Raw genomic sequence first — 23,932 nt, 5'->3', positions numbered from 1 at the left:
AGAAAATGTGAGGCACTTGAACTCTGACCAAAATAAATAAATACTTTATTTCTTGGTGCATAAAGATAATGCTGTTGTGAGGCTCTGAACTCATCTTACCTTGTCTCCTTCTCTTTTCTGTGTTCTTAGTATTCCTGTTTTTTAGAATACACTCATAATTGACAGGATTACAATATAACTAGGAATTTTGTGTATCTCATTACCTTGAGATTGACTGCTGTAATAATGCATGTGCCCATTCATCAATGTTTTGTCATGATTTCAGAAAACCATTCCACATTCAGTAAGACAGGAGATACCAAATGGATTGCATTGTAAGTAGAGCATCTTTATTGCCCATTTCTGCATAGCCCATCATGATGTCAGTCTCAGTTATCAGATCAGGCAAGCTGTTGCTCAGCAGACTTTTTTTTCCCTGCAGAAGTTGCATCAGAATTCAAGTTAACATCTCCTTGATGCTTTCGTTCTGATTTTGGAGCACTAACCAGTTAGTACAAGTACCTTAATATTAGAGATAATTAGAGATAATTTTCATTATCTCTAATCCAAGGAGAAAAATATATTAAAAAAACTCTTTAAACATTCTCTCTCTGTATGTTCCTCTAGTGAGAAAAATGACCAAGTTTTTCTAAAAGCTTTGGTCAATTTTATCTTCAACTCTTTTGGCAGTGTCTTTGAAAAACTTCAGTACATCAGAATAACATAGCTGATTTCTCATCCTTTCTTTTTCTGTAATTTAAAATCTTTGGAGTTATCTTTGTTTCAAGCATCTCACACTAAAATATCCAAAGTCAGAATGATTTTTAAAGGTGGGCCAGCATTTTCTACCTCTGACTTTTTAGGATGGGATCTGATTTTAATATTAAATTGTTTATTTTTATTCCAAAGCCAGCTGCCTTTGTGTGCAATCTGCTTGTGATCTCCTCCAAGAATATAAACATAGCTTAATGAATTCAACACTGTTTTGCTACACCAACTTAACCATGTATCAGGAGCTACTAGGTGCAGAGAATGGACTAAGGCAGAGAGCAGCAGGAATCCTGATAAAGACACCAGCCCAGGGTGCAGGATGCCCTTTGAGCAAAATGCCTGTCACACATGCCACCACAGGTCCACCTGCTTTAACCTAAAGAAAAGGCAATATATTCCCCTTGCATACTTCCATTTCTACAAGTTGGAATCTGTATCTTCAGTAGATTTTTTCCACTCTATTTATATTTTATTTGATTTGATATATCTATCAATTAGATCAGATTCAAGGGAATATTGTGTGCATAAAATATACTGGAAACTTGTAGCTTAAGTTTCAGCATTTTTTTATAGCTTCATTATAAAACCCCAGAAAACTGCTCTATATTAATAGAAATGCTTACATCCCTTTAGCTGCAGTGACATTAATTGGAGTTACCATAATTTATCATCATTCTGAAGAATATAACCGCTCAAAGTACATTAAATAAGAGTGCATTAATGAACAATTACAATAATCAATTTACCCTCGCAGCATAAGTCTCTTAACTGCAGCAGAGGATTGAAAAAAGAAAACCACCAACAAGAGAGATGCCTGTTCAAGACAGAAACCTTTGACCAACGCCGCGAGGCAATCCCCTGCAAGGGCGGGTGCAAGTTCTTAGTCAAAGTCACTCCTAACACGAGTTGAACTCTGTTTGTTTATTTCCTTTTTCTGTTTATTTCTCTCACTCATAGCTAATTTTCAGTGCTGTTCCATTCCCATTTGAATAGCCCATTTGCATATGCAATATATTGGCATAGGTTTGTTCAGTGGCTAGACACATAAATACTTAATGCTTGTACAATTATATGTACATTTTTTCATCAAGTTTATCAGTTAAAGATTAGGCAAAGAAACAGAATTCCTGTATTAACACAACATAGGAACTTGGTTAATTTGCTTCATTTCTGTAAATTTTTTCACTCTTTGTAGTAGGGAGGAAAATAGCGTCTTCCGTCATGAGCACATTATCTATTGAGTGAAATAACGTGATAATTGGACAATTTGGAAACATTTTAAAAATGAAAGATCTCACCAGTCTGCAAAAATAATCAGCGGAAAGGATGTTTCTTTGTTAGTCTTTTTATTTTAAGGGTAGGCAGTGGGAGAAGACACAGTTTATTCTTACTAAAATTAAATAGTAGCTCCATAGTACTCCATGAGTGCTCCCAATATGAAATGACTACACACCAAATCTGGGGAAATTAAACAAAAGTTTTCACAAATTGTCATTATTTTTTACATGTATTACCCTCACTTTAGATCAATTAGGTATGTCACCTTTTCTTTGCTGTTTCCTGTTAAGTTATCCATGTGGATGTTTGTATGTGACCCCTTAAGATGTTCCCTAATCAGGTTTTACATTGAAAATTGCCTAAGTGTTAATAACGTGTCTCTCTGCTGGAAAACACAACTCATTAATGTCTTTAGTGAGATAATGACACTCCCTGGGACACCAAAGGCACCAACAAAAACCTGTGCTATGGATGTCCCATTTTCCCACTCACTAAACACTTTCCATCCAAGTAAACACCCCCACAGCTTAGACTTGACATCCTGTGGCTTTTGCCTCCCTGAATCACATAAGGACACAGATTACTGGGACTGAGACAGATGCCAGACTTGAAATGCTTCAGCATGATCCCTCCAGCTGCAAGACCACTGCAGTCCAGAAGACGTGTAGCTGTGCTCCCACTGCTCTGAGCAAATTCATGCATACTTGGCTTTCTGACCACAGACAATGTGGCCAGAAGGCTTGGCCAGGTTTTGCCATATTTGCCACTGCAAGCATGCCCTGAGAGCCTCTAGAAAGCCTCTCTTAACTAACTCTATATGGGCTTGCAAGATTACCACCATCCTCCAATTTCCATAACATGCAGGTGCTAATGTGCTGAAAGCTTAATTGATTTTTAATTACTACCAATAAGTGGCTTTTTCTTTCCCAGAAATGACAAGGATTTCGGCTTTTAACTAAAATAAATAAAGTCATTGTGGTAACACTAGATCTGAACAGTTCAGATTTACAAGTGTGTATAGAAATTAATTTAGTTCTGAGCAAATGAATAGCCTTTTTAGTCAACAAAATAAATTATGCAAATTAAATTTTATACCCACCAAAGTCTTAAGTTACAAGTTTGTTTTTTGGCACCTGGTGTTCTTTGCCTATGCCTGTAAAACAGGAGATGCTCTGCAAGCTGTGGCATCTGACAAAGCCCACTTAGAGATCTCCACACTGCCTAAGTAAACCCTCTCTTGGTCGCCTTTCATTTTCACATTCACTTTATAAGAAGTCAGCCTGAATGACGTCACTTAGCACATGATCTAGTCAAAGCTATTTCAGCTAATGGTTTAAATCATCTTGATGAAGCCTCTCATCCCACGCCCAAATCCCTCCTTGACTGGACAGCAATAGACCTGCCCCCAGTGAGACGCAGGACAGCGATCAGCTGCTTCTCCACCCTCCCTTCTCCACATACCACCATCTGGCTGGCCATGTCCTGGAATGTCTATTGTGAAATTTCCCCTACATGAGCAGGAAATCTGGGCTGCTCCATTAGGGCAGCCCTCTGTCTGCTTTGCACAGCCAGGGTCGAGGTTGTGGTCTGAACTTAGCGAGTGCTGTGGGCTTCCCAGAGGGAAGAGTACTTAAATTTTTTTTTAATTTTTTTTTTATTCAGTGGGGAGTTTGAAATTATAAGATTTCCAGAAGTGATGGGGAGCCACAACACCCAGCACACAGGGCAGCGTTGATGGGGGTGCGCTTCACACCTCAGACAGGCAGGAATGCTAGTGGTGCCCTTGCTAGTACTGCTGGCACACTGGGGCTGTGTCTGCTACCTGACTTACTTCCACAGGAACTATGTGCCTAGTTCAAGGAAAAATGTTTGGCTCGAAGCACACAGTTCTTCAGGGAACAAGAAATTTGCCTGTACCTTAAATTATTTTGCAGCTACTTAAATAACTGCTGTGCTAGAAGCTCTGAAGGCAGTAATTATTCTTCCATTTTCTTCTATTAGGCAGCCCTGAACTGAGCCATGAAAATTGCTTTGAAATCACAGCAGACAAAGAGGAAACTTTTGGATGTAATTTATTTTGGGATGTTCCAAACCAAAGCTATCGTCCAAACCAAAAAAGAAGTCCAGGCCTGCCAAGTCCTTAATCATTGAAATGAAGAGACCACAAAACTGAATGAAAAGAAGATTGAAACAATTTTCCTACTCTGAAAAAGCCCCTTTTTTTTGAGTTACTGTCAGAAGAAAATAAGGGAGCAACAAAATCCCTTAATACATCACTGATGTATCTAACTGGAGGTTACTTGCAGAGGCCAAACCTTTGCAATGGGAGCAATGCTGGAGTTTGTCCTTGCTGGAGAGAGCTAGTATGTGGACTTTGCATTTCAGAAAATAAAGCCTTACTAGCATTTCAAGGGAAATTTCCAGCCATGTGAGAGCAAGAGTCTTCTTAAGAGCATCCATCATACTCAGCCATCAGAACATAATTGTAACATAATATCCAAACTCTTACACTTCCAGCACTTATGGACTCATCTTAAAAATATTTAGCAGGTACAGGATGACCTGTACCAGGTACAGGTATTATTTCTAGCACAGAAGTAACAAAGAGCTCGCTCTGTCAGGATCAGGTGCCATTGAGCTTGACAGAATACAAACACAGAGCAACAAAGTCCCTCAACCATACAGCTTACATCTGGAACCAGGAACGAAGGTATATTTTAAAACTCTGTGAATATGATCTGACAAATAGTGTAACTTCTGTTAAAAGGACCAATGTATATTTAAAATACAAATGTATCTAAGTTCTGGCAAATTCAGAGTTTAAAGCTAGTCTGAAATATACCACAAACATGAAAAAAAAAAGACAACAGCAAACAAAATTGTATGACTGGGACAGCTAGCTGGGAATGAGACATCATTTTAGTAAATCTTGTGATACATTTGTTATGAAATACAAAATCATCTGTACTATCCCTCAAGTGGCAATCAGCATCTAGCAATATTGTGTCAGCATCAAACTGGAAAAAGTCCTGATGAGGATGTGAAGAAGCAAAGTGCAGTACATGCAGTACAAAACCGGTTTTAGCAAGTGTATTTCATCTTGGGATGCGAATGCTCACAGCACAGTTTTGCTCAAGTTACTAAATACATGAGCACAGTTCCTGGGAAAAAGCCCTGCAGGCTCACCTCTCATCCCCTCCCTTCACTGCTGTTTGCTTAAAGCATTTGTGTGTACTTAACTCCCCAAGACATGTTCCTTGGTGTCTCGGGGTGGGATCCAATGAGCACACGGACATCCCATTTGAGCCAGGGACCCTGCAGTCCCAGGCACCCCTGTGTCCTGCACCTCAGTGCATTTCTGCCCTCTCAATGAATCCAATCCTACCTCTCAACCTGCCCTCAGCCAAGTGGGGGGTAGAGGCCAGGGGAAACGCTTTTGCTCCTATTTCATCTGTTACATTTACTAACTTGTTCTTTAACAATCTTTAAAGCCTTTTTTTTTTTTTAAGTGTGTCCTCCTTGTCACATGCATGGCACTAAAGCTCACTTAGCACTATTGAGCAGCATTTATTTCTTCAGGAACCATGAAAGTTTAATTTTCAACAGAAAAAGCTTTGCTATTCTGAGCATGGGATGAGGTGCAGGACTGCTCCTGGAGGTCCCACTCCCAAAAGGAGAGTAAAGCAAAACCCTGGATGCCTCCCAGTGTAGTGTTGAGCCTAAAGAACTCAGAGAAGAGCCAAAAAGGATCTTTTCCAAAAAGGATCAGCAAAGCCTCAATTAGATGTTCTTAATACAACAGAGAGAACGCTTAAAATATCACAAGAGTATTACAGCAGGCTCTGAGAGGGATGTACAAGATACCTGCAGCCCACCATGCTGACCAATATTGAGGTAGATGTGCTGCAAGTGAGACTGCCTGGCTTCCAGGAGTGTTTGTGGCAAGATCTGCAGGGAGCAGGAGCAGCTTTGACATGCCCAGCTGGTACAGCAGAAAACCAGGTGAGTTCTGAGCACACAAACACCTCTTCACATTCACCTGACATTTTGCTGTTTCCCTGTGCTCCACTACATAGCTCCATTTGTTATTTCTCACCAGGAAAGAGCTTTGGGCCATTTCAGTTCTATGTTTCAGCAATGCTCAAACCTTATCTGCCAAAGAATGCGACTCTTCCATCCTACAGTTACACCACAAGTCATGAATAATAATAACCAAGGACCTGGGTCTCTGTTACAGCTGCAGCTCAGTGAGCCTTTTTGTCCTCTTTTTTCTTTGTACTTCCTTGGACATAAATTCTAACTACAGCAGGTCAAAAATACAAACCAAACATTTAAAAATCAGAATTCTTAACTTAGATGCCATTAAAATATACTGCCCACCTCAAACAATAGGTGGTTCATTTGTGAAAGTTGATGATTTATTTATGAAGATGCAAAGTGCAAAGCTGCACCAAAATCTCAGGGCAAGAGAGTGAACCAAGCAGTGTGTTATGAAACCCTCCACTGACACCTGCAGAAGATAAAGTATTCAGGAGAGGGAGAAGCACAACAGGGAGAACATCCTGGGCCTTAGAACAAAAGCAGATAAGGGTTGCCTCAGACTCCTCCATTTCTGTCAGAAATAAATACTTGAATAGCAATTTTTAAAATGGTGACTGGCCTCACTTGTAATATTCTCAAATTCCACATATCTTCCAAAGGGCCTTCCTCTGTTTCCCTGCTTCACATCCTTTCCACTCAAAAGCCAAAGCCTAGATTTTTTTCAGAATATTAACCAATAAACAGAGGAACAGGAACACTAGCAACAGGAAAGAAACATTACCAAATTTAAATATGAAAAATTAAAAAAACCAAAACCATTTCAACAATGCCTAAGGAAGTCTACAAGTCTTAGGACTGGTCAGAAATTTTGTTAATCCAAGGACTGATTTTCAACTTTAGGACACACTTTCAAATTTGGCCGAATCTGTCATTAATCATTAATGTAATACTAATTTCTGGGTGTTCCCCCTTATACATTCAAGATTATATACATTCAAGATTAACCATTCCAGCACTAAATTTATAATTAAACAATACATCTTTATTTGTAGAGTGTTTGCATGGGTGGTGAAGTAATTCAGATGCTCTAAGCATTCTCCTCACAGGGCATCCTGTCCAAACAGGAACCAATTTTGTTGCTGAGCTATGACATTATCATGAGCTTCACCTGCTGCAGAGAGGAAGGAACAACCAGAGAAAGCAGTGCAGATCCCCGAGCCACCATCCCCCATCCTGACAGCAGCAGAAGCACCCCAGCATCCCTCACAGACAACAGGCACAGGGACATGGCACCAGCCCATGCCCTGATCTTCCTATGTTTGACCCCAGCCCATCACTACAGTCTTTACCAGAGTTAAGCCTCTAGTTTTTCTTCCTTAGCAGGAATTTTCCATCAACTGTTTCAGCTGGAAACTATCCACCTTCCTGCACCAGGAGAGGCAGAAAGCAGTCAGGGAGAGCAAGCCCCAAACACTGCATAAGGTTTTACATTTGCCAGATGCCCCAGTAAGTTTGCCAGTCTCCCCCGGCTGCGGGGATGGGTTCTCAGATCCACCAGCAGAGCCAGCCACTCCCATCACAGAGCCAAACCAGCAGGAGGAGTTGTTCCTGTCGGCATCCATAGTTCTGCTGCCTAAGAATTTTCCAGCCCTCGCAGACTGGAACAAAGAGGCTTTTCACAGAGATCCAGATTGCTTCCAGAGCCTGTCCCTTCTTTATTTACAGGAAGTCTCTTAGGTTTAGTCTGGGAAGGTCTGCAGATTGCCAGGGGCCTCTAGGGGAAGAATTCTGTCAAAGAATGTATCTTGCAATGCATGCTCAAAAGGGTCTGCTTTCTGATTCATTTAATCTTCCCTGGAAATTAACTCCATAGCCCCAGCTCCATTGATTTATCTGTGCAGGGTTTATCTTCAGATTATATTTGCCTTTCATGCCTTAATGATCTACTTTTTTCCTAAACAGCTCAATTACCTTGGATTTGTAGAGCCAAAGACAGGACAACTTGCAGGGCCAAGTGGGTACCTAGCTAGGAAGTTCTGTGATGAGGCTGGGCCAGAGGGCAGACTTCCCCTTCTGACTTCCATGTTTTTACCAGGTCTGCATCTCCATGACTGCTGTTCAGCTGACTCCAAAGCAGGCTGCTTCAGCACTGAGGGGAGCAGTGGCAGAGTGATGCCAAGGCAGAGAAGGTAAACACACATTGCCTCATCTGGTCACCACTATACATATCTACTCCAGCACAAACTGCACCACAGAAGTATTTTGAGAATGAGGGCCCAAAGCAGATGTGTGTATGGATCCAGGTAACACTGGTGGTCACCTCAAACTGCTCATCTGACCATATTGTTTTCAGACACAGGAAAAGGATTTAGTAATGTACACATTGGTGCTTAATCCTATTTAGCCACTCAAGAAGGTGTTACATATAGGACTGATGACATACATGTAAATTCCTGAGACAGCAAAATTCCACCTGAAGCTTCAGATATCAGCTCAGATCTGTCAAACACCTATATGGTTCAGGACTGAGCAAAGTTCCCTTGCAAACAGGGGGAAAGGCCATTGCCTCCATCCATCTGGTTGCTGCTGTATACAAGGGGAGAGAAACAGCAATATTACCGGCTGATAACAAGCTCATATTTATCTTAGCTATCAGGTACTGGTTTCCCTCAAATTACACAGGGAAGGCAGATACCTATAATTCCTGTCATCTGGCACAGGCCTTCTCTCTCTCTGCTTATGTACATGTAGGCAATGGGCCCAGCCACTCAAGGTAGTATTATCAGACCACGCTTTTATAGATTTTCTATAGAAAAGTACCTGCAGTCAGACTCCCCAAAATGTGGAGATATCAAATAAGTAAGATAGCACTGAATCCCTGTCACCCATCTTCATCAACCACATCAGGCACATACAGGACTGTATTCAAGCTAAAACAATAATGGAGTATTGGAGGCATGGAGCATAGCAAGGTATTTTTAATTGGGATGGTCTCATGATAGAAAAGGAGCAAGATTTGAAATAGATTTTATTGTGTCACCTGATACACATAGTAGACAAGTTTTCATGCGCAAAATAATCAGGAAGCAGTTGCTTTAATGACAGAAGAGCATCTGGTACAAAATGCTAGCAGCAGCAGTATGGAAATGAGGTAAAAAACCATCATGGAAGAAATTATCCAAAGATTCCAATCAAATAAAAAAATCCTGCATTAGCATGGTAGGGTAATTTGGGATACTTTGGAATTTTATGATCCATGCACATGTGTGATGAAATTGATACTTTTTAAAAACAGTCTTGCTATCATGCTAGGATGAATTCCTGGGATGGTTTCTTGCGAAAAAGTACAGTGCAGCCAGAAAGAACTGCAGCAAAATTGCCATTAACGTTTTTCACCTAAGGTCAGCCAATGTTCTCCTTCACTTAGAAAAAGGTATCCTTTCATACCCTGTATTTAATTTGATTTTGCCAACGGAATTCTATACCAGATGCTGGGAGCGAATCAGCGATGCGCTTTCTTTTGTACAACAGACTGAAACACCTGTCTCTTATAATTACGTAATTTTATTTTTGTTAGCACGAAAATAAAGACAGTTAAATACTAACTTGGTTGAAAGAAATACCTTCACATATAAGGGACAGTAACAAATAGTTCACTGCTTATCTGATTCATGGATTACAAGTTACCTTCATGCTGAGATTAGTTTGGGTGGGACAGCATTACAAATGTTTGAACCATGAGAACAGCATTCTTCATACAACCACTGTGTTTTAGCTAACACAGTGGTTGGGTTCCCAGAGGAAACTATCAAGTAGCATTACTGTATGTTAAAGTAACTTCAGTTTTAAAGCCCTCAAAGCTATAATCATTGAAGGGACTACCTGAAGAAACGAAGTGCTCAGGAAACAATTGTTCCAATGATAAAAATCTTCACAACAGCAGTCATCAAATGTTCATATGAGTACTAAAAAGAAGTGCAGAAGGTTTTATAACAAGTAGAAAACAAAAACAAAGGTATGTTGATGAATGCAAACTACCACCATGCAAGGTTAAGTTACATTCTCCCTATCGTTTCCATTGAGATACCAGGGCTTTCCAGTATTCCTCCCTACTTATCTTTAAAGACTGAGCATGCATGGAATGCAAAATGTTTTTATCTAGAAGCACCAAATCCTTTAAAATACCAGACCTTTGTTCTCTCTGACCTGAAACAACAGTACAAGAACTTAAGAACAGCTAAACGAGCAGTCACTAGCCATGGCACACATCCATTAAGCAAAGTATAAACGTACTGCAGTTCTGAATGACTCAAAAAATAAAGGAAGGGTGAGACTTGGTTTGAGACCAGAATCATACAGAATCAAATTCTTCACCAAAGATGGCAAACTAAATTCCTATTTTAAAAAATGCAAGAAATATGTGTTTTATAGAACCTTTATCAGTTAGTAACTATGAGGTTAAACACAGTGCTGTGTCTCTATTTAAAATGTCACTTATGGATATTATTTAGTCTAACCCTTTAGATTTTTTTGAGAAAATTTCTCAGCAATACAGTATTTTGATAAATTGGAGAGTACATGCAAAAACACCACATGATCTTGACAGTTTTGGCACATACACTTAGGCATTGTCCATGACAGTTAGACACAAGAGGACTGGATAAATAGAGGAGTCACATGCCACACCACCACCCCTCCTGCAAGAACTTCTTCTGTGATTCCCAGTGCCACCTGACTCAGATTGCAAGGAAGGTAAACCTCCTCCATCGCTCTCTCCTTGGCAAGGTATTTCAGGATCATGGTCAGGGCCGTGCTGAAGAAACTGAAGGCATGGGGCATCATTTGGGCAGGATCAAGTGAACCACTGTGTCTCTATCTGAGGGCAGAGAGGAGGGGTCTGGTAGCTAGCAATATTTAGGCTGCTGGTCATCTACCAGAAGCTACCAACACTCAGTGACTGAGGTGATCTTCAGTATGATAAAAGGAGGGCTACATGCCAGGAGCAGACATTCCTCTGGGAAAATGGCAGATTTGAAAATCTGGGGAAGTCATATTTAAGTGCAAACTGATAGGGCTCAGAGCGTGGGTGAACAAGAGACAACATCCACAAGTCACAAGAGAAAACAACCTCCCATAAATAGTTCCACTTTTAGGGCTGCTCTCTGGCTCCGTGTAAGGTGGGACATGCCTGAAGCTCTGCATGATTCCCAGACTTTGTCAACAGTTTTCATATACAGGCAGCCTTCAGATCTCTGACACCCTAAATCACAGGTGATTACCATCTCACACTCTGCTCCTTCCTCTCATGAAGTAACCAAGGAACAAACAGCTCAGTAAAGCTGGAAGATAGACACTACTTTCTGCTCATAACCAGAATCCTGTCTGGTGTTGCCTGTCCATTCCCTCCAACCCTGTTTTTGGGACTGTCCAAACTGACTGTGAAACTGCTGGACTGTCAGAAGCTCCTTTAAATTCCTGTCTATTTGCTTCCTGCACCTGAGGGCTTCCACCAGCCAGGGCAAAAGAGAGCATCAACATGATAAAAATGAATGCAAGCCAATTAAAACACTATTTAAATGGGTGAACTGTCCCACCAACTTTGACCGTGGGGTCATACAAAGAAATGAAGAACAAATACAAAGCCTGCTAGGGTTTTAATTGTAACTATCCCACCATCCTGCCTCAAAGATTCTTCCCAGACATGGTAGCTAAACCAGGACATTTATGTCCTGATGCAAGTCTCTGACAGAATTACACTTCTGCAACCTAACAGAACAAGGGGAAAATTCAGTAATTGAATCATAGAGCTGTACCTCCTAAAGCACCCAGTCACCCAGAAATTCTGCTCTCTCCTTAGCTCTGCCCTGCTTCTTATATAGCAATGGGTTGCACCTGTGAAGAAGATAGGTGTGGTGGCTTCAGTGCTGGCCAAATGTCCATGTACCATCTAGAATTATTTACTCCTTTCCTGATGTGAGATAGGATTAGAAGAAAGGCAAATCAGGCTCAAAACTTTAAAAGGGTATAAAGAAAAGTTTATTAACAATAACTAAAATAAAGAATAGCAAGAATGAGAATAAAACCTTTAGAACACTTCTCCTTCCCCTACAAATTGCTGACAGTAAGCACTTGATTCTTTCCTAAAGCTGTCTCTGTACCTATAGACTAAAATGGGTGCTTACTTCAAGGTATCGACAAGTGTTTGAAACTCAAAGTAAGCAAAAGGAAAGAGATTCCCTCTCAGAAGTGGTGAAGAACACAGATTCGTTTGCCCACTCAGAGCCTGACCTTTCCCACCCTTAAATAGCCTGCACCAATCCCCATTTAACCCTGGGAGGGCATTTCCCCCACACTGTACCCATGGAATTAAACTCCCTGCTGCAATTCCTAGGTGTACACAGCACGGTACAAGAACAAGTGGAGAGTGCTGTGATGTCACTTAGACCCAGTCCAAGAAGAAATCATCCAGTTCAACCTTGTTAATGCCAACTGTGCCTTTATCTTCCAAACAGTTATGAGTTAATTAATGACTTACATAAAGTCATGACCAGGCTCTAATATTCCCCAAAGAATAGTCTGTGGTTTAAATTACTTGATGGCATGGGACAAGGGCTTTTCCAAGAATTTACAACCTACATCTCTTCTTCTGCAGAAGCTAATTGCTTATGCATAAATTCACTTTATCCATATAGATTTATGTCCTTTTCCATCACATAATACTAAGATGACTCTTACAACTTTCCTGTGAGATAGGAAAAATGTTGTAGTCCTGCCCTTGCACTAGAAGCCTCAGGGTACCCTGGACTCTTTACTACCCTTAATGGAATTTTTGCCTGAATGGCTTGTATTTTCAATTTCATTTTGTGTTGGTTTAAAGATCAATACAGGAACGTGATGCCAAGGCACAGTAATTTTAAGTATATAACTATTGTGCAGATGCTACAACTTCAATTATACAAGCAGGCTTCCGTGCCTGTCCAAACAAAAAGTGATAAACAATCTGCTTACACAGTGGCAGCAACAGGATCAAGATCCATGAATTTATGTCCATAAAAATTGGCTGCAGCAGCAGAACTAATTTGGTGTATCCTCAAAAGTGCATCCCTATATAGCTACCTTGCTGAGTGAAATCTACGTTGTTAAGAATTAACTAAGTTACACTCTCTTACATGGATAAAACCCAAGTCTTCAAGTTGCTTTCTCTGTCTCCTTCTTTCTTTCTTTTCTGGCTGAACTTATCTAATGCACTAAAAAATAAGATTTCAAAAAACTAGCTTTTTTTTATAGATCAGTTTTTAAAATTGCCCAAGCAATGACCTATGGATCAGGCGGGTCACTGTAAATATAGATGTGGTCTGGGAGGATGATTCAAAAAGACAGCAGCTCAGGTACTGGTTAACAGATAAACAGTAGCTGGCAACTTCTGGGGCAGTTCCAACATCTCCCTCCAGAGATACCATCTCTGAGGTTTTGCCTGCAAAGGATGTGGAAGTGCTTTAATTATTCCAGAAAGTATTTACTGCCTGGGAAGCAGTCATGCCAAGTCTGTTAAAGAAAAACACTACATAAAAGGAAACAAAGTACTATGCAAACTTAATGCATCCCAGTTTGACAGTTAAGACTACCTTGGTATAGTATTTTTTGTTAAAAATTTAAAATATTCTGAGACAGTTAACATTACAATCCAGGCCCATTTCTGGCTATGGAGGAAAGTTTGCTAAGGACTTGCAGACGAACACGAGGCATAGCCCTTAACTCTAGCTATAAAGGATCCCCAGAGGCTCCATTTGGGGGCTGTGAGTACCACCATGCTCTTGGAGATCTCCTGAGACATTCTCTGCAGAGCTCAGCCTAAAACAGGAGCACTCAAATTCTACCTAAATCCCTCTTGGAGACAACATGACAAGAAAAGCAACAGAAACAGGCATAGAAAAAGAATCTGTAACCACAACAGCTTCTGGTTTTACAGCATTTTAATGACAGTTCCCAATCCCACCCCATTCTTATCTCATGTACTCCTGTACTTCGTAACATGCTCAAGTTTGTCAATATTTCAGCTGGACACAGTCACTCTACCTTCTTTGTCATACAGGTCCTTTTGCTTGTGCTGATGGCTGACCTCTCTCCCTAACAACAACTTTATACAGAGCAGAAACCTTATCTCATCCATGATGTCTCTCTGTACTGCCCAATGGAATGGATTAACTACTTCCTTCTCTTAAAGAAATCTAACTTATGCATTCATACCATACAATTATTATTATTCTACTCAGTGGGATTTTTTTAGTTGTTTTTTTTTTTTTTTTTTTTTTTTTTTTTGGTAGAAAAATATTTTTTTCAAAGACATTGAGTATTCAGAGACACAAACACTGGATCCAGTTGCTTTCAGTATTCCTTCTTTACTGATGTGTCAAATAGCTTCTGGGGCAGGTCACACAAATGAATGCAGCGTAACAGGTTGGGCATGTCTCAGTCTGTTTTCAGTCACAGAACACTATAGGATTTGTTAAGTGGCACGCATACAGCCTGCACTATCATAATGCCATCAAAATAGAGACTGGGGAAACCATGGCTATAAAGCTTGCTACATAAACATTAAAACCACATTTAGCCAAAAAAAAAAAAAGTTATTCTCACAGCAAAGAATACTACAAACAAACAAATAAAAAAATCCAACATATTATGATAAAAGATTGAAGTCACAGTAACTAAATACATAAATTATTTCTATTCTGGATCTAGCAGCTAAAGGACATGGAAAGACTTACCTAAATCGAATTTCTAAATTATATTGATGCTTCCAAGTCCTTATTCAGAGACAGCCTCTGGATCTAGGATGAGGAGTCATTAGCCATGGTACTGGATGAAGATGAGTGCTATCATTTGCATTACCTCCCCTCAACTCAATAGATGGATGTCTATTGGTTGGTTTGCACTGCAGCTACCAGACCATTTTGAATGAAAACTCAGATGAACTTATAGTAGTCTAACCTGCAGAGAACTCTTCTTTTTAAGAGTTTTTAAGAAAAAGCATTTTTCTTACTGTGAGGGTGTTCAAACACTGGCATGGGTAGTTCAGAGAGGCTGTGGTGTTTTTATCCTCAAAGATATGCAAAACCTGACTCAAGCTGACCTTCATCTGAGCTAGGAGATAGACTAGATAACCCTCAGAGAGGCCTTTCAGCCTTTGCCATTCTGTGATGAATAAAAACAGTGGATCTATACTGCCTATGTCAGGGAGCTCAAAACATGTAAAAAAATTGTCTCCAATTCCTCATTTCTTCACAGAGAATTTCTTATGAGATAATATCAGAGATTAATTTTAGATCCAAGTAACATGAAATTAATTGGGCTTTTTGTTACATATTACTTGACAATCAAAGACTGAGGGACTCGAGGGAAGCAGCAGGAATGTGCAGTACAGCCAGGGCAGAGGAAAGGCAGTATCTGTGCCTCTTTTAGCTGCAGCTAACTGCTAGACCAGCTGGATCTGTTTCTTAGTATGCACACAAAAAGCAAAAGGTGGGAGTGTGACAGAAAATAATTACAGATATGTAAGGACAAGTGAAACTAAAATACATATGCTCATCAATCATCAAACTTGGATTAGTTGCAAAACAGTACTCATTAATGCAGTCCATACTTCCCAACAGGGATTCCACTCTCACATGAAAAAGTTTGTGACGCATGATGAAATAGCAAGAGACGAGTGTCACAAATCCGTCAAGTCACATGGTCAGTGAGTGATCTCTTGCCAAGAATTGCATGAACCACTTCAGCAAGCAGTTAGAAATGAGGCAGACGAGGTCTGAAGGAAAGATCTTGCAGCACTTGCAAGCTGGAAAGAAGGTCACAGTTGAGCAGATGGTGAAAGAGAAGGAGCAATCCAGGAAAATGAAGGAATCTGGAAAGTGCATTCTTCTCTCAAAATATTTAGGGGAAGGAAGGCATTTTTTGTTATTGCACATTTAAGAGGACCACCTTCAGAAGAGTGTGCACATTTTCTGTGGTCTTCAGACAAAAGCTCTTCCCTGGCAGCAAGAAAGAATCTATTAATTTAGGTAAGTTTAACACAGCCAAAAATATACCAGACAGTGAATGCTAGTATGCTTTAAGCCCAGTGCTCTAAGATCCCAGAAATCTAAGCTTCAACACTCTGCATTATGCTGCTTCATTTTGGGGCACTCAGGGCCCCTCATAAACTAGGTGCTCTGCCAAACCTTGCTGCTGGAGTGTAAATCATGACTTGTCTGCTCTGTCTTTCTTACACAGGTTGCTGCCACCGCAGCAAAGCTAGCACAGTGGAAAAATGTTCCCAGACTGGAGGTGTTCTAGTGCACAGGCCAGTCTTTTGACACTTTCAGCAATATACTTTGGTAAATAATGCCGTGCTGGTGTAAAGTGTTACCATGTGTATGTATTCCTCCTGATGAGAGAATCTGGCAAACAGGAACGCATGCCCACACCCCTTTACCCCAGGGCAAAGCCACTGCCCTTTGCTCTGCCAATGTAGTGGCTCTGAGCTAAAATACCAGACACCAACCTGGGCAGCTGAGTGGGCACCTGATCTCTTTTGATGGCTGTGTTAGGCCATCCTCATGCTGGGGGTGATGATGCTCTAAGTGACCGTGGGAAGACTTGCAGGGCTCATCTGTCAGTCTTAAGAATGAAGCTACCTCCACCTGCACTGTAAATAAATTGAAGGGCTTTGCACTCCAGTAAGTGATACGTAGATGCTCGTTCCCTTCCATCAATGTTCTACCACAGCACAATTCCCCAGAGCTTGCTGCTTGGACTGAACTAACCAAGCAGAAAATCTCTTCATTTTCCTTATCGAAAGAGAGAAAAATAGTTAAGCAATAAAATGTTGCAAGGATCTGTTTGGGAGCATGTGTTGTAATGCCCTGGAGAAGGAGGCAGGATTAGCTAACATTGCTAATGACACTTGGTGGCTGTGACTATCAAGTCCAACAGAAATGATCCTAAGAACCTGCAGGTAAGATCAGAGGCAGTCTGCTGATGAAGAGCCCAGCAGCTATTAAAAATGAACCTGTATAAACACATGCATAAAGAGAGACACAATTGTCTGCATTAAATAGTGGCAATTATTGAACAAGCATCCTAAGAATGACAGGAATACAGAGAATAGAGTCTAACCCTCTTATTTACCACAAAGGTCACAAAATGAGAGCAGTTCAAAAATTAACAAGTACTTTACATGTAGTTACTCCTGATAACATAAGAGACTAGTCCTGCTTTACAGACTTTAAATGTATTCTGCAAAATGAATAAGAGGGTTTATTGATCATCCTACATACAAGATCATGCAATAGATCAAGAACTTCACAGCCCTTTTTACACCTTTTATTTCAACGTGATATAGTGGTCATTGAGAGAAGAATGTTTTAACTCAAGTAAAAAATTACATGCTTCCATCACATGCTAAAATGCAAAAACAAAGTTGCTGAAAGTTTTTTAAAAAGATTAAACTATTTTGAAATACCACCTAATTATGTTACCAATAGGTTGCCTTCTTCTTGATTTGAGCCTTTTCTGTTTTGAAGTGAGACAGAATTTTGGGTTATGCTATAGTTTGCTGTCTTCCTATAAGACTCCCACCTTGTTTGCTGGCTAAGTGTTTGCTGGCTAAGCAGTTGTTCAATGCTTTGTAAAGTCTTCACAGCTCAAACTAGCTTTGTAGCTTCTTTCTTTCATGTTATTTTTTGAATTCACTGATAGTCCGCTCATGGCCTTGTCTAACATGACCAGATTACCTAAATGTCCATCTAAATTCTTTGCAAACAAGAATGAATTTACTTCACAGCAGCCCATTTTACAAACAGTGTATTTTTATTACTTCCACTTTATACAATGGGAAATTGAGGTATGGAAAGATTCATATCAAGTATCTCCAATAAATTTGACTACTCAAAGTCATATATAATATAGGTGCTTAAAATATAGTTGATACATTGATTTCACCTGTTTTTGCAAAAGCTCTGCATTCCTGCGAATCAGATTGAGGTTCTCAAGACAGAGACCTCAAAATAGGGAACATGAAAATGAATTATTGCTTTTGAAAAATCTATTTTAAATGACTGTCTTCTCATCAGACAGGAAATTTGCAGAGGCATGAAAAACACCCCTGGTTCATCAGGGTAGCATTCAACTATCTGCATATGAATGTCCTTTTTTATTCCAGTTTCTACCACTAGTCATTGTGCTTTTTCCACTTTCTTCAATAAACAAGGCAAGGTTCCTTTAGATAATAACACCTTTAGAAAAACAACTCATCCACAGAATGGAATATAGATTAAACTAAAGGCCAGAATATAAAAAAGTGAAGGTAAGAATGTCAAATTGCAAGGGCAACCACCAAAAATTCATGAGGGTTTAACAAGGAAGCAAAGAAAGGAACCTGCTCAATAAAATAAAAATCTTAAAATAATGCTCACTCCAGGGCTGAAATACAATACCCTGTCACTTCACCTAAAATAGAAACCAATAACCCCAGAAGCTTATACTTTCCTTTATGGAGAAGTGTGGGAAGGGATTAGGATGTACTTGTTGCAAGTACATTCTGTGGGCATTTCTTGAGAGCTAGAACAGTTAAAAAAATTTTTTCTGTTCCATTCCAGATCAGCACATGCTCTAACAAGCTGTCTTAAGAAGTAGGGAACACAGGTTCACCAAAGGACTGAGGGAAGTTCTCTCCAAAACAAGTCTTTTCAGGAAAGAGAAAGGCTGTACCTGAAACAGGAACATTTCTAACCAAGAAATTCAGTTTTCTCTATTGCTTTAACAGAAAAACTGCCTTTTTTCTGTTCAGCAACTATTCTTCTTGAAAAAATTGTGATTTTTTTTACTTTTTTCTTTCTCACAGTGCAGAATAGTCACTATTAATTCATCCTTGTAACTCACACAGCTGGAGCCAAGTTTTCATCAAAATCATCACTGCATCCACAAAATCTACACAAGCACTTATTGTATGTTCAAAAATGTTTGTAAATAAGCACATAAGCAGGACTACACAATTTGTATGCAAAGATGTGGGTTTCCAAGGGCAGCATTTTACCCTGACAACATTACAGGTAAAATGTGCCTTCAAACATGCACACATTTTCACTAATTTCTACCTTAATGAAGAATAGAAATGAGTGTTTACTTCAAAAAACATCTGAACCTGGCAGTACCACTTCTTAATGAACAGTTCCAAAAACTGTGGTATGTTTTGCATTTACAATTTTATTGTGGTAACACTCAAAAAAGACATAGTACATACATTTCCTAGAAATTCCCCACACACCAGGCTTCCCTCCGTAACTCTTGAACTGTCATATTTCTGTGTTTTTACCATGCTCACATGTGTCATGCCAGATCATCTTATGTGGGCATAGAATAAAATATCCTGCCAGATTTCACCTTCTATTTCATATTTCATTGAAGGCCCGCCATCAGTTGTTATCCCTTTCTTGAGTGTTTATCCTTTAATTAGTCTGTATCAACACATGATATATCTGGACTGAAAGTTCAGAATAATTTTTCAGATCAAATTATTTGGAACAGGGTGGCTGGGAATAACCACATTTACCTGTGTTAGAATTTGACCAGCATGCTCTGACAAACACTACTATTTAAAAATGTGTTGGCTTTATACTTCCCACACCTTCAAATATATCAAACATAATGATACTACTCTGTGAAAAAACCCACAAAAGCCAGACAACAGAACCATGTCCCAGCAAATTAAACACCTCAACACATAGAGTGACTGCTTCATGTGTCCTGCCAAATGAAACAAAAGAAAGAGGTCAGCCTGAAAGTCCTGCACGCTCCTTCCGCTTAACTTCGCCTTTAAGCCCTGGCACAGTTTAGGGTACAGCCAGCATGAGGGACCATTCCCCCAGAAGTTGGGATCACCTTCCCACCACTGTCCTGGGTTAGCCAGGGACACCTCAGCAGGCGGGACACCTGCGGACATTCCATACCCCAGCGCATGTGGAGCTACACTGACTTTCCGGGATGGCATGCAACCTCCAAAGGGCTGGGAACTGGAAAAAAGGAAAACAAACCTATAGGAAAACAAAAAGGAATTACAAACAACAAAGTCACAATCTGGGGACGACAAAGCTGGAGGTGACTGTTGCCCCTGCCCGAGGCTCCAGCTGAGTGTGTACACATATACACACATATGTGTATGTGTATATATATATATATATATATATTTAATATATGTATAGACATATATATATACACGCATTTATATATGTATAAATGCGTGTATATGTGTTTATATGTCTATGTGTTTATGTATATGTGTATACACATGTATATATACATATATTACACATACCTATATATGCAGACATTTATAGATATATATATGTGTGTGTGTGCATATATATATATGTGTGTGTATATATATATATATACAGAAACTATTTTTTAAGAATTGCATTTAATTTCATAATTTCGGACTTTAAAGCTGATGTAACGGGGGCTGCAGGAGGCTCCCGCGGGCCCGCACTGCCCCCGCCGGCCACCCGGGGCCGGGACACCCGCTCGGCTCGCCGTGAGCCGCCATCCGCCCGCTCCGGCGCCGCTCCCCGCCCCCCGCCGCGTCCCGGCGGCCCCGGTTCCCTGCGGCCGCGCCTCTCCCGGCACACCGCGCTCCGCCCTGCGTCGGGATGGCTGTCCCGATAAAAAAACGTCAATTACCAGGAGTGGGGTTCGAACCCACGCGGACATACGTCCATTGGATCTTAAGTCCAACGCCTTAACCACTCGGCCATCCTGGTGCAGTTACCGGGACCGCTCGCAGCCGCTCCTACATTCATGGCCGCGCTCCCAACAGCCCCCCTGGCCGCCCGCGACCCCCGGGGGTGCCCCCTCACACCCCCTCCGCCACCGCCGCTCCCTCCCGCCTTTATTCCCAGCGCGGCGGGCGCCGAGCGCACGGAGCGGCGCGCGCGGGCGGCCTCTCCCGGCGGCTGGAGGCGGACGGGCAAGGCCCGGCGGGGAGCGCTGCCACGGACCGGGACCGAGACCGAGCCGGGCCGACCCGGGCCGAGCGGGCCCGCCGCCGCCTCCTTCCCGCCGCACGGCGCCGGGCCCGTAGCGGAAGGGGGAGGCGGGGGAGGTGCGCGGCGCTGGCACGGGCCCGCCCCTGGGGGAGAGCAGGGCGGGCGGCGCTGGGCCGGGGGCAGCGGGTGCGAGGCCACGGGCCTGGGCAGGGCGGGCTCATCCCCCTCAGAGCGGGCAGGGCCGCGGTGCCGGCAGGCTCGTCGGGCATGAGAGGAGAGGTTGTGCCGATAAGGCACCGACGCTTTATTATTTTCGTCCGAGTGTTTCCTGGAATGTATCTTCTCTCGCTCGTAGAAGGAAAACCAAAACCAACAAAGCCCAAAGCTATCAATTATGCTTAATGAGGAGGAAAATTATCTCAGGGGAAAAATTTTTTTGCTGGTCGTCACTATATGCCGTGTCTCCGGAAGGACCTATGGCAATATTCCCGATTACTGCCTGCCCTGGGACCTCCCCCTTCTTCCCTGCATCAGAGGGGACACGGGAAAGTGTCGCTTCGCTGACTTTACCCCTGGCACTGGCTCCCACTCCTGCTGCTGTTTTCTGGCGGAGGAAATGGACATCCTGCATGGCACCAAACTTTGGCACCTTTGAGGTGTGAGAAACATATTCCACACAGGAATGAGCGCAGGGTGAGGACACGGGCCTGTGCCAGCCTCCAGCACACGAGGAGGCAGGCGGAGGCCGTCTGCTTCCCCACCAGGAGAACAGGAGCACGCTGCCTGCTCGGGTCTTGGACACCCTGGCTGTCCCTGCCCCTCTGCAAGGGGTCTGGGGCTCGCACTTGCAGGTGCAGGTGGTGCCTGACCTCCTCAGCTCTTAGTGCTCAGAGACCCCCGGGACACTAGGCATGCTTGTGAGGGAAAATAGCACGTGTGGTCTCGTGTACCATGCGTGTTATTCACACGCGGGAGCTCGTGAACAGCTCTTCCAATGGAACCTATGCCGTATCATTGCCTTGAAATGCGTGGCATGCCGTAGGTCTCTATTCAGTACTCAATACTTTACTTTCAGCAAAGTATTGAGTAGAGAAACACTATTAGGTTTTTTTACTTTTCTGCTCACATCTAACACCGTTTCGAAGACACACAGTAAAATGTTGTTTTTTCTTGTGCAGACTTGGTGCCCTAACACTGTGCACGGTGAAACTGTCTTCTGCTGGCTCTTACTTGCTTTGGCCTAACCATAATGAAGACACTACATAATATGCTAAAAACATGGAAGAAGATGGATCTTTTGTTGCCTTCTTACATATTAGAGAAACAAACAGCATGGCTTCATGTGGAAATCCCATTACATTTGAAATTTATTAACCAGAATCACCAGATACAGTATCTATTAAATTACACTGTTTCCTGCCTTCATTATATCTTGATACTTTCTAGAGATAGAACCACAACCCCTTGTAGTTCTTTCCTTTTTCAAATCAATTTCAAATAGCTGCCATGGTTCAAAAATCTAGAGAATGTTTTGTTTTCAAGAAATAATAAAAAATACAACATGGGCTGTGCATTCAAAACATCTTTAATGCAGATTAGATTAAAAAAAGCAGCAGCTTAGCATAGCTACTCAGTTCAGCTTCCAGAAAAGACAAAATCTGGATCTTAAGAGCTATCCCTTTACTTCAGGAAGTTTCTCCCAAGACATGTGGCAAAGATACCTGCTTATGTGTGCAAGTGTGTCCAGTCTGGTCCTTCATTTTGAGGAAGCAATTGTCGCACTGCCATTTCTGTAAAATGAAACCCATGCTTTAAATAAAAAAAAATTTTCTCAAGATGAAATGGAAACCCATATGCATATCCATTATATGCTAAACGTTATATTTTGTAATAGGGGACTTTTTTGTCTCTTTTATATGTATGCTGTGCTGTCTTACATATTTTAGAAGGAGCAAAGTGTCCCTGGTTGCCAGTTCTTCTTTGTCCTCCTCAGAAAGGACTGGTTGGTGGCTGATTGGTGGTGTGTGTTGTGAAACTTCAGCTTCAGTAGGAAACAAAACCAAAGTAACAGCAATCCTAAAAGCTAAAACATCCCCTGTCAGATTTTAACTTCTTCGTTCCTCAAACCCAGTTTAAGTGTTTGCCATATGAGGGAAGAGGGGAAAAAAACCCTACCAACCTATAGAATGTGCTACACACATCTGCACAGGAGTTGTGCTGACTTTCAGAAGGAGAAGGCAGCATTCCTCAGAAGATGTCCATTATGCAGCTTCTGTTATTAGTATGCTAACATATTATCAAGCAACTTTTATCATCTTCTTCCACTCTTCCTGTGTGGCATGAGTCCTTGCAGCTATAGTGTGATCAGGGTTTTTTCCAAGTCTGTTCAACTGTGATTAGGCAAGTTCATGGGCTGGCTAAATTTGAGTTCTTACATAACCGAAGGGTAGAAAAAACCCCAAAGTATTAAGCAATGGACCTGTTTTCAAGGAAGAGAATGACAGAATGATTGCTTCAGTTACTGAAAGTAATTTTGAAGTGTCTCTTACAGTGCATCTTAAAAATAGTTTTAAAAGGTATCAGGTTGGTTTTTGACTAATTCTAATTTTTTTTTTTTCCCGACAGCAACAGCCCTAAGTCAGGAGAGAAGGTCTACAATTATCTTTCGGCTCTCTTTCCCTGTGCCTCAAATCAAGCTAAAGATTTGAATACTAGTTTTGCATTATCTACTAGTGAAATCATCAAGGTCTCTCAGAACTGCCAGAATGAAATTGATTTATTTTTTTTTAACAGAGTATCATCTTAGAATGCATGAAACTCATTTTTCTTGGGATTTTTTA

General features: G+C 41.3%; 1 non-coding gene across 1 annotated transcript; it reads right to left on the bottom strand.

Annotated features, from left to right (window-relative positions):
- Nucleotides 1-20,784: 20,784 nt before the first annotated feature.
- On the bottom strand, nucleotides 20,785-20,867 carry TRNAL-UAA. The gene has a single exon. It is a non-coding gene; the product is annotated as a tRNA-Leu (tRNA).
- Nucleotides 20,868-23,932: the final 3,065 nt, after the last annotated feature.

This window comes from Onychostruthus taczanowskii, unplaced genomic scaffold (assembly GCF_017590055.1).
Source record: "Onychostruthus taczanowskii isolate IOZ18803 unplaced genomic scaffold, ASM1759005v1 scaffold78, whole genome shotgun sequence".
Lineage (NCBI taxonomy): Eukaryota > Metazoa > Chordata > Aves > Passeriformes > Passeridae > Onychostruthus > Onychostruthus taczanowskii.
The sequence above is the reverse complement of the archived record's forward strand: the minus strand, read 5'-3'. Positions and strand labels throughout refer to the sequence as shown.